General features: G+C 46.3%; 1 protein-coding gene across 3 annotated transcripts in view; it reads left to right on the forward strand.

The window, feature by feature from the left end:
* NBAS (NBAS subunit of NRZ tethering complex) overlaps window positions 1-12,145 on the forward strand; it is a 3,456,930-nt gene that overhangs the window by 277,624 nt on the left and 3,167,161 nt on the right. The window lies entirely within an intron of this gene.

A 12,145-nucleotide genomic window follows, 5' to 3' on the forward strand; every position in this document is an offset into this window, starting at 1 on the left:
ACTTCACACTATCAGGTTCTGAGGCATTCAAACTACTGTAAAGGAGGCGCAAAATGGCATTTAGAGCATTTGAAGTAGGAGCAAAAAGGCATAAATTAATAAAACGAATAACAGAGTTACTCTTAAACCGTGCAAATAATAGTTTCAGTTCACCAGTGGAGTGGTTCCAATGCAATAGATAGGCCAAAGTCAATGGCCTAGAGTTTTGTATAAGAAAAACTGTTCTGGTAATTTAAATGGAAAAGTCTTTGCAACGGTTCTGAGAAGTAGTTCATAGAAGAAACGTTCGTATGTCGGGTCACAAGCTGACTAGGCCTGTAAATTGCCAAAGTTTCACACACTTTTGCAGTGAGAGGTAAGTTCCCTTGGTCGGGTTTTCACAGTACCTTAGACTGAAGAAAAAGATGCAGCTGAAGACTTCTGTTCCTGGCAGTTCCTGCAGATCTCGCTGTTGCTGAGCCTCAGTCGTGGGACAAGAGGGAGGACGTCGGGGAACTCCTGCACTGCACGGGGACTGGTAGCAAAGCTGGCAAACTGGCAAATCTTCGATTCTGGTAGCTGTCATCAAGCACACAAACTGGTGTCCTTCTCCCTGGCTATTCGGTTTCCTGCAGCACACTGAGGAAAATACGAGCTCCGAGAATGGTGTCCAGGTGGCTTATGAGTTGATTGGTCCCACCAACTCAAAGGGAGAAGTCGTCCTTGAAGGGCATCTCTGTCGAGATGAACTTGGCGATTCTGACCTGCAGCAGGGCTTCACCGGGCAAACCAATGGTCCAGGAGTTGCAGCAGTCATCCTCTTTCAGCTCGTCTTCGGTTCTTTCGTTCCAGTGGTGGACTCTGCCTTTCAATCCAAAAAACTTGCCTTTTAAACAGTTTTCCCCCATTCAATCCAGCCTAGCTGCCACTCACACAGCAGGGTAGCTGTCCTTGCCAGACAGTCTGCCAGCCAATCACGCCAGAGTGCATTTGGGTCTCGTAGGAGGCTAAGCACAGGGAGTTTCTGGCACCTCCCTCACTTCCTGCCCACCCCAGACACTCTGGCGCCAGAGGCAGTCTTCAGTCCGGAAGCCCGCCAAAGGCATAGGCACAAAGGGACCAAACATGGTTTGGCGCGCAAAGACAAACTCTAGAAGGACCTTTCCAAAATGAAATGGCCAAAAAAGACCGGGACCTGTTTAAACAAAGGGGGCTCAGACGCCATCTTGAAAAACATGGCTCCTGTGATTTTTAGATACCGGTGTTCGCGGTTGGGAAAAATCATGGTAGTTCGTTGTAAAACCACTGCCACCAGCCATTTCGATAGGAAAGGATAGCATTTGACTGCTACCTGAGTTTCTAGACATAGGGGATACTAGTTAACCCCTCGAGCACTCTATTGGAAGATAGCGTGTGCTGGGTCTAGGAATTTAAAAAGACTAGTAAAGCCAATTTAACTTTATATTCTCTGAGAAACAGTAGTTTATCCCAGACAAGGTGTTTAAACCTTGGGACAGCCTAAAAGGCTTCCCTGTGTCACTGCATTGAGGGTGCTGTGTGGCACACATGAAAAGATGATGCCTATGGAGTTGTCTAAAACTCCATAATCAAAGAACACAAGAGTAAAACACACATCAAAATACATGAGAGAGTGGGAAAAAAGGCCCACACTCTCTCCAGGTAAAAAAATCAAGGCCTCAAAATCCAGCAAAGTTGCTGGGGGTATCTAAGGTGAAGGGAATTAGCACATTGATGAGAATTCTCCCTAACACAACCTTACACATAAAACACAATACAGAGAAGCATAATCTATAATCCATTAAGGATTCTTAAAAAGAAGAAAATGACACAACAAAATACATATTAAAATAATATAACACAACACCTAATATCTTCCGTATCTGTGAGTCAACAACTTTGATTTATAAGCCAGTACATTTATTTTTAAAATTCTTAAAACGCTACTTGAACTCAGAAATACCATATTCAAATGGATTTTGTCCTCCCACATACTCCTTATCTCATGATAATTATCCTTCCAGCTTCAGCTGCTTTGGAAATATTTTCGGCAGTGGGCGCTGTGTGCTGTCTCAATAAGTCGATGTCCCTCGAGGGCCTCCGTTCGACTGTCAACGTCATCATCAGTATAAGTACCGCACGCAGAGCCCATTGGCTTCAGTTAACTTTTTCCAAGTTAATGCTTTGAAGAATTATGGCACGCTTCGGTTCTTCTGTGAACTTCGGTAGTTATTTTCGATCAATGAAAATGTCTTCCCCGTCGGCTCCTTCAACGCCCCTAAGATGGGCTTCAAGAAGTGCCAAGACTGTGGATTGAAGATGTCGATCACCAACACCCACTGCATATGTCTAGTGCCTTGGTACCGGTCACCGTACCTTCGACTGTAACTCCTGTCATGCGATGACCGAAAAGGCTCTAAGGGAGCGTAAATGTAAAATGGTGGTGGGGAAGTTGCCTTTGAAGTCTCCTTCGAAGAGCTCAAAGAGAAAGACTGATGATTCGAGGGATTCTCCTCGATGGAAAAAATCTAAACCGTCTCGATCGAGAAGTCGATCATGCCATTCTTCATCTTCGAAAAAGAAGGCCAAGAAACAGCATCATAGGTCACCTTCGACCTCTAGTGATTCCTCTGCTGAGGTAATCAAATGTCCAACTAAGTTGGACTCCCCAGCAAAATGGGATGTTTTTCGTGATGAAATTCTTAAAATCTTTGAGAATGCGGCCCGATGGCATCGAAGGACAAGCAGAAAGCCCATGCCCCGGTCGATCTGCATAAAAACGACAAAGGGAAGTCGAATAAGAAATCTTCAAAACAGAGCCATAAGCCAGTACAGCATCAAGAAAAATCTTGATCCGATGAGAAATTGTCGAGGGCTTCGACAAGTCAGGAATCCAGTCCATCAAGGCTTCCTTCGAAAAAGCATAAGAAGTCGACGACCTTCGCTCACACCGTCAGCGTCAGAGTTGTCGACACCAGTGTCGTAGTTGACTCTGCCAAAATCGTCTCTGACTTTGAAGTAGTTGTCGACGATAACTTCGAAATTGTCGAAGCCAGTGGTAACCCAGGAAAAGGTTTTCAAACCTTTGCCCAACAAAGATTTGTTTAAGCCTTTAACCTGCATCTATGAATATAATTAACCTTCAGATAACACACCACCATTTGGGTTACAGTATGGCTCCCCTAATGTGCCAGATGAATTTATCCTAGAAAAGTCTAGATTAAAAGACTTGTATGATAACCTTCAGTTGGCCAGTGGTTTAGATACCTCTCCCGAACTGGAATTTGGCAAACCAGATCCTACTGACTACACTGACTCCTCATATAGGAAACTGATGAGCGAGGTGATAGTTTTTTTTTTTCTTCAAAATGTATATTTTATTCAATAATTAATCAAACAGAAAACAAATTAAACAGTAGACAATGGAATTAGCAAACGATCGTAATGACACAGGTCATTATACTGGAAGAGTGGATATTAATGGTAAAATTCAGTATGCAATTAATTCCTAACGATATTCTGATAGGGAAGGAGTAGTGGAGGGGGACAGTTCTGAAGAGGGGCGAGTTATAGCCATGCAGATTTCAGTTCAACCAGCGGACACTGGGCGGCTTCAGTGTGAGGGCAGGGTAGCGATCAGCATAGTCTTTGAATGGGGCCCAAGTGTTCAGGAAGGGGTTGAGGTTGCCCAGGTGGGAGGCAGTGACCCTTTCTGCAACAATGATGTCACAACACTTAGCCCACCAGAGTGGGATAGAGGGGCCTTTGTGAAGCTTCCAGAGATGGGCTAAGGCGATCTTGGCCGGGAAGAGTAAGTGGGAGCAGAGGCGGGCTGCATTTCCCGACATTGGCAGGTCCCCTTCCCCCGGGTCTCCTAGTAGTATAATTCCAGGGTCCCATGGGATGTTGAGGCCTGTTATTGCTCGGATGTGAGTCAGAACCCCCTTCCAGTAATGCGCCGCTTTTGGGAAATCGCATAGGAGATGGAAAAGCATCCCCTCTTGCTCACATCCCCTCCAACAGTTCGGTGAGGGTCGCACCCCCGCTTTATACAGTTGGGACGGTGTAATATAGTACCTAAAGCATACTTTATATCCTTCTTCTCTATTGGTAACGCATTGGGTGCTCTTATGAAGTTTTGTCCAAATTTTGTTCCAGGTTTCAGAGTCAAGGGGGCACCCAAGATCGCGCTCCCAGTTTAGCATGTACCTTTCCTTTGATTCGGGGTTGGTATTTTCCAGGAGTTTATAGAGGGAAGAGATCTTGCCTTTTGGGGGGGATGCCGTTAGTGAAAGTTCAAGGGGTGTTAAGTCCGTGGAGCCTCGTTCTCTGACAGAGCGCTGTGAGATCCAGTGTCTGATTTGAGTGTACCGGAATCGTTCCTCCTCGTAGATGTTGAACTTTGCTTTACAGTCCTCGAAGGAGAGTGGCTGGCCATCATTTAAAAAGTCAGAGATTCTATGGAGTCCGCCCTTTGACCAGTTGGCGAAGCTTCGCCGGCAAAGGCCAGGGGAGAAGCCTGGATGGCCCCAGATCGGGGTTAGTGGGCCCAACAAGCTTTTGATTCCCCATTTTCTGTTTGGCGCTTTCCAATTGTCCACTGTATTACAGTTTGCTGGGAGCGGAGATATTGCGGGGGGGTATTCCGGGACTGGATGTGGGGCAGGTCTGATAAGGGGGACGAGCACCACCCTTCTTCAAGTTGCAGCCAGGCAGGGCGATCCCCTGTGCAGGTCCAAGCGAAGGCGTGCGCAAGTTGAGCTGCGCGCCGATATCTAGTGATGTCCGGGGCCCCAAGACCACCGAGTTGTCGGCTGCGGGTCATGATCTTCCTGGCGATGCGGGGTCTTTTGCCTCCCCAGATGAATTTCATAATATCGCGCTGCAAGGCTACAAGATCCGTTTCAGGGATATGGGTTGGGAGCGCGTGGCAGTGATAAAGCACTCTTGGGAGCAGGTTCATCTTTACCGCGGCGACCCGGCCTAGCCACAAGATCTCTTGCTTGTCCCATTGTTTCAGGTCGGAGCGTAGCGTTTTAAATAACTGGGGGGAAGTTATATTTGTAGATTAGTGGGCTGGATTTGGGGATGTGAACGCCCAGGTATTCCAATGAAGTGTGAGCCCATGGGATTGGCAAATCGGGGCAAAGAGTATTTGCCTGGCGCCTTGGGAGATTGATCGGGAAGACAGAGGATTTATCATAGTTCACCCTGAACCCGGAGCATGCCCCAAATGCTTCTAGTTTTTCGAGTAGAGGTTGCATTGAGCTGTTAGGATCTGTGACTGTGAGAAGTACATCGTCGGCGTAGAGCGCCACTTTATGTTCAGTCCCGCCCACCGTGACCCCTTTAATATTGGGATTGAGGCGGATTCTCGCGGCGAACGGCTCCATCGATAAGGCGAACACCAAGGGAGACAGTGGACACCCCTGGCAGGTCCCTCTGGATAAAGAGCTGCTTGTTGATTTCCTTCCATTGACTCGAAGTTGTGTTGATGGGTGTGCGTAGCATGCGATTAGCCAGGTTGTAAAGTTGCGACCAAAGCCCATATGAGAGAGAGTGTTCCGAATGAAGTCCCAGTTCACTAGATCAAACGCCTTATGTGCGTCGAGAGAGATTACTAGGAGCGGAATTTTCATTCTGTTCGCGGATTCGATTATGTTGAGTGTGCGCCTGATGTTATCATAAGTTCCTCTGGCCGGAATAAAGCCTGTTTGATCTTTGTGAATCAGCTCGGGGAGAAACCTGGCTAATCTAGCTGCTAAAACCTTGGAATAGATTTTTCCATCGGTGTTCATTAGGGCAATTGGTCTATATGAAGCTGCTTGCTCGGGGTCTTTTCCCGGTTTCTGCAGAAGGATGGTAGTTGATTCGGCCATGGAGTGTGTTATCTGTTTTGTAGATAGAAATGAGTTGAATAGTACTGCTAATTTTGGGGTCAGGATGTGGGCGAACGATTTGTAAAACTTAGGCGTGAGCCTGTCCGGGCCTGGGGCGGCGTTAGTGATTTGATGGCTTCTAGAATTTCCTCTGAGGATATTGGGGCTTCTAGGGAGTCTAATGGGGAAGAGTTCGTGGGGGTGTGAAAGGATTCTAAATAGCGCTGCTGATGGGCTCTGTCCTCCTGAGATGTGGGTGGTCCTTGCATGACCGCTTTATGATGATCCAGAGTTTTTAAGTTGGAGCAGGCCTACTCTTTCTTTTGAGGCGGATGACTTGACAGATATTTTAGATCAGGGTCCCCAAAAAGATCCAATTTTGTCATTTCACACTGCACTACAAAAAAGGGTCTCAGCAAATTGGGAGATACCAGAGACTACGGCTGCAGTGAATAAAAATGTTGCTAGAAAATATAGACCATCCAGCAGCGACCCAGAATACTTGACAAAACATCCAACACCAGAAAGTTTGGTGGTTCAGGCTGCTACATTTAATAAGCAGTCAGTATACCCCTCCATCCCTCATGATAGGGATGATAAGAGAGTGGATGCCTGGGCGAGAAAAGTATTTACTGCTGGCAGTATGGCATTATAGTCAACTAACGCAACATGTACCTTGTCAAGGTTTACGTTTACCCTGTGAGACTGCGTAACTATGGCAGCTGACAACATCACGGAAGGCGAAGAAAGAGACGGCTTCCTGGCAATGGCTGAATGCCTCTAGTCAGGTCGGGATTCTGCAGACAACATCAGCAGATCCATGGCAACTCGCACAGTGTTAGGCAGATTTTCGTGGTTGAGGAAGTCAGGATTTGCAGTCTAGACTCCTCAACATGCCCTTTGACGGCTCGAGGCTGTTTGGCCACAAGGCTGATGAGAGTTTGGAAAAGCTGCAGACCTCGAAAGCGGCGGCTACATTCCTTAGCGCGCCTTTAGACGGCCTCAACACCCCTACTCCAGTTAATCTTCTTGGAGGGGTGAGTCCTTTCGATTCTATTCCTCAATTGGAAGAGGAAGAGGACAAGTTGGTCAAAGAGGTCAGAGAAGATTCCCTTGTGGTGGATGAGGGAGCGGTGCTAAGCCAACCCAAGCAGCGGCAGTTTTACCCTGAGCCGCAGCTTCAGCCGCCTCAGAACACTCTGAGACCTTGACTCACAAGACCCCGGTGGGAGGCAGACTTACTCAGCATCTGAAAGAATGGTGGGGTATTACTTCAGATGCTTGGGCACTGGAAACTGTAGCCCATGGTTACTGCCTTACTTTTCAAAAAAGGCCTCAGGAGCATCCACCGGGGAACAACTCTTACAAAGTTCCGGATCCACTCCTTGTGCAGAAAATGTTGACCCTGCTAGAGAAAGGTGCTATAGAACAAATACCTGTGGCGGAAAGGAACAAGGGTTGGTATTCCCCATACTTTCTGATTGCCAAAAAGGACTGAGGATTCAGATCCATCTTGGACTTGAACAACTTCCTCAGGAAGGACACGTTCAAGATGGTTACCCTGTCCCATATTCTTCAGGCTCTCCACCTCCAAGACTGGATGGTGTCATTGAACCTTCAGGATGCTTACTTTCATGTGCCTATCCATCTGAAGCACAGAAAGTACCTGAGGTTTGCGGTTGGTGGTTCTCATGATCAGTTTCGAGTTCTGCCATTTGGGCTGAACTCCACCCCAAGGGTTTTCACCAAGTTGATGGCCGTGGTGGCAGCCAGTCTCAGGAGAGGGGGGATTCACGTCTACCCCTACCTAGACGATTGGCTGATCAGGGCACGTTGACCCGAACAAGCACGGGAACATCTTGGCGTAACCTGTCACTCTCTTCAGAGACTGGCATTCTCCCGCAATTGAAAGAAGTCCCACATGATACCATCTCAAAGACTCCCATTTATTGGAGCAGTCCTGGATGCTTCCCCTGGGAAAGCCTTGCCACCCGAGGTGAGAGTTCAACATATTCTGCAGGTTTTTTTTTTGGGTTGCCCCGTGTCATGGCCTCCTGCATGTTTCTGGTGCCTGAGGCCCGCCTCACAATGAGATCCCTCCAACAGGCTCTCAGGACTCAAGGGTCCCAATTCTCAGGCAGAATATCAGACCACCTGTATGTTCCGAACAGAGTCTCTCAGGACATTCTGTGGTGGGCTTGCAAGGACAACATTTACAAGAGAGAATCTTTTTGGCAGCCACGGCTGGAGATAACTGTAGTGATGGACGCTTCACTCACTGGGTGGGGAGCCCACTCCAACGACCTCACAATCAGCGGTTTTTGGTCTCCATCGGAGTACAAACTACACATCAACCTTTTGGAGCCAAGGGCAGTCAGACTAGCGCTGAAGGCCTTCCTGACTTCTGTACAGAGAAAGAACATTCTGATAATGACAGACAACACAGTGGCCATGTACTACCTCAAAAGAGAGGTGGTGTAGGGTCACTACCACTGTGCAGATAAGCAATACAGCTCTGGTTCTGGGCAATTCAAGAGGGAATCTCTCTATCGGCAGTCCACCTAGCCGGAGAGAACATGGTGGCAAACGCTCTGAGCAGGCATAGCACAGTTTCCCACGAGTGGGAACTAGCTCAGGAAGTCCTTCAAGACATCTTCACCCTTTGGGAGACCCCTCAAGTTGATCTGTTCGCGACCAACGTCAACTGGAAGTGCGAACTATCCAGGGAATTTCTCACAAGAGGAGCTCTAGGGGACGAGTTTGTAGTGGACTGGGAATTTCCACTCCTGTTCGCGTTTCCTCCAGTCCCCGTTATTCCTCGTGTGATCAGGAGGTTGAGAACGTTCAGGAAACCCATGATCCGTATTGTCCCGGATTGGGCCAGGTGGATGTGGTACCCGGTCCTTCTGGACATGTCCATCTGCCCTCCAATACGTCTTCCACAAAGAGAGGACCTTCTCTCACGAGAGGAGGGTCGGTTTCTCCATCCAGAGGTGAAGACTCTCAACCTTCACGCATGGTTTCTGAGAGGTTGAGATACAAGGATTGGGACCTCCCGGATGACATAATGGAGATCTTGCTTTCGGCCAGAAGGCCAGCAACTAAATCTTTGTACCACTGCCATTGGAACAAGTTCAGCAGCTGGTGCAGGGATAAGAATGTAGATCCCTTTCTATGTGACTCACCTATTGTGCTTTCTTTTGTTGTTACATTTGGTGATTGTGGGGCTCCAGATTGGAACAATTAAAGATTACCTGGCAGGGCTATCCATTCTCAAGCGCTCTTCAGAGGAGGATTCATATTTTAAAATCCCTCCGATTGTTCAATTCCTAAAAGGTCTTACTAATGTATTTCCACCAGTTCCATTCAATGTTCCTGTATGGGATCTTAATGCATTCTTTTTGAGCCTATACACTCCCGCCCATTAAGACTGTTAACCTTCAAAACTGTTTTTCTAATTGCAATAACCTCAGCTCGCAGGGTAAGGGAGTTGCAGGCTCTTTCCTGTAAACCCCCACATATGGCTTTCTATAAAGACAAGGTTCTCAGAGTGAAACCTCCTTTTCTACCTAAGGAACTTTCCGACTTCCACTTGTAGCAAAAAATAATTTTGCCAATGTTCTAGCCACCTTGTCGTCCTGGAAAAGAGGAGGAAAGATTACAGAGACTGGAACCAAAAAGGGCTCTCAGTATTTACATATCAAGAATGGCTACATTTCGTCAAAATGCCCAATTATTGATTGGCTATACAGGCACTAAATTGGGGTTAGCTGTTACAAAACAAAACATATCCAGATGGATCATCCTGGCTGTTGGGGAATGTAATTGGTTAACGGGCAAAGACCCGATGGAAGGCTTGAGAGCACATTCCACAAGCGGCATGGCAAACCCTGCTGCTCTTCAGAGAGGTGTCCCAATCAAAGACATTTCTTCAGCGGCCACTTGGCTGTCTATTCACACGTTTGTGAGACATTGCTGCCTGGATTCATCTTCCATTCAGGAAGGACAATTTGGAAAAGTGGACATCATTCAGTCAGTGACAACAGTTAAAACAAAATATAATTTGTACTCCCACCACCAAATTATTACTGCTTTGGAAGTCTATCATAAGTTGAGGAATACGTGGGAGGACACAATCCAATAGAAGTAGTTATTCCTCATCTGCCCTCCCAGCCTACTCTGCCGTAGAATATCTGCGTTCTTACACTTTTTTACGCTTTCTTGGAGCTTACGGCATATGGTACACCTGGTAATTCCTCTTCAGGAGGGGAAAAACAGAACTGAAACCAACAGGCGCTGCTGCGGTACTTATACTAATGATGACGACGACAGTCGAACAGAGGTCCTCGAGGGACGTCGACTCGACGAGACGGCACACAGCACCCCCTGTCGAAAAAATGTCTGGAGCATCAGAAGCTGGAAGGATAATTATCATAAGATGAGGAATACGTGGGTGGAACATCCAATCGAAAGAACGTTACCAGGGGTAAGTAACTTGTTCTTCTACAATTACTAGTTTATAGTCACCTAGTTAACGTTTGCTAAGAATTTCAAAACCGCAATTGTCAAGGCAACCTCAAGTCCACTGGCTGCCGTTTTCCAAAAATACTCAGTATTTAGCCAGTAAACATCTGTGAAGGCATTATGAGGTAAGACACATACAACAGATTTAACTTTCTAAGAAAAGCTTTATTTATTTTAAACTAGCTGGGGTACCTAGCGTTGCCCGTTTCCTGATTGAGTGGTGTCTCATGTGCCCTGGAGGATGTTGCTCTTGTGCTCTTGTCAGCAAGTCTTACTTCAGCTTCAGTTTACTCTGCTGTCTCATGTGCCCTGGAGGATGTTGCCCTTGTCCTCATGTCAGCAAGTCTTGCTTCAGTTTGCTTTGGCATCTCATTTGCCCTGGAGAAAGTTGCTCTTGTCATTGGTCAGCAAGTCATGCTGCTGTTTGTTGTTGTGTTTCAGAAGCTCTTGATTTTTATTTTCGCTTTGCGTCAGATGGAGCTTTTCCAAGTGATGTTAGTTTTTTGTGCGGCATGTTTCAGTCACCTTTGAGAAAATGTCCAAGAAAGATTGATGGTGCTCTCTTCTCGTGAATGAACTTAAGTAAACTGTATCCTTGCCATTTCCCATATTTGGAGTGGCGTGATAAAATGCATTATTTTTATTTTCTAAAAATGCTTTATTAAACACTTTCGAACTGTATACAGTAGTAATACATTTCAAAGGAATAATCAACACATCGAAACTTTAGCTTCAGATATATATATATATGATGTCAGGCTGGAGTAAGGCCTAACTTGCTCTACGGTAAGGTGGCATTTCCCTAGCTAAAGAAAACGAAGGATAGTCAGCGTTCATAAGTTCAAATGTCCAAAATCTATACTTGCCCTCACAACTAAATCTATACAATGCGTAGGGATGTCAGCAACAAAATATGTAGTGTTGAAAAGTAAAGTTCTGAGCTTCTTCCAGCTCTTGGCTTTCTCTCAGCTTCCCCTTTTTCGAGTTTAAAATAGTTTCAAACAGACCTCGGGGTCCTCTTCCTCAAGCGTTCAACACTGTTCAACAGTTCCTCAAAAGGCCTTGGGTTTCCCTTCCCCAAGTTTTAACACAGTTCCTCAAAGGCCTCAGGATTTCCCTTCCCCAAGGGATCAACACAGTTCATAAAGTTTAGGGGGATCCTTCCCCAAGACGCAGACTCTTTCAGCTTGCAAATACCCACAAGTCAATTCAAATCCTCTGGCTCTCAAAATAGTATCACTAAACCTTCTTTTTCATTCTCAGTGGGCCACTCGGTCTAGGCGCAGTTATCGGACAGTCCACCCATCGCTGGTTACGCAACAGATAACCCTGTGCCCTTTGATGTACTTTGTATTCTTCTGGTTCTGGCCAACACAGGTTTTTCTCTCCCCCTGCAGTCATGTGGCCTCTGGTATCTTGATCCTTGATCAATACTTATTTCACGTACTTCTTGGCAGTCTTTTTGGCTTTGCTTCACTTTGTCGCTTATATATTTAATTCCTTGATAGTTAACTTCCTTAACAGTTAACCCTCTTCTTTCTTTGCAGTCTTTTAGACTTTGCCACAATTGGTACCTCATTGTGGGATTTCAGCCCTTATATCCTTGGCAACCTTCTAGGCTTTACCATAACTGATATCTCATCCAATTCACTCTGTGGTATTTTAACCCTTCTAACCACCTTGCTTTCACTTAATCCATAAATGCTCATAATGGTTCAGCACTTGTTTTACTTTGTTGCCGTTTT

Source organism: Ambystoma mexicanum, chromosome 4p (genome assembly GCF_040938575.1).
Source record: "Ambystoma mexicanum isolate Mex_15411 chromosome 4p, UKY_AmexF1_1, whole genome shotgun sequence".
NCBI classification, from domain to species: Eukaryota; Metazoa; Chordata; class Amphibia; order Caudata; family Ambystomatidae; genus Ambystoma; species Ambystoma mexicanum.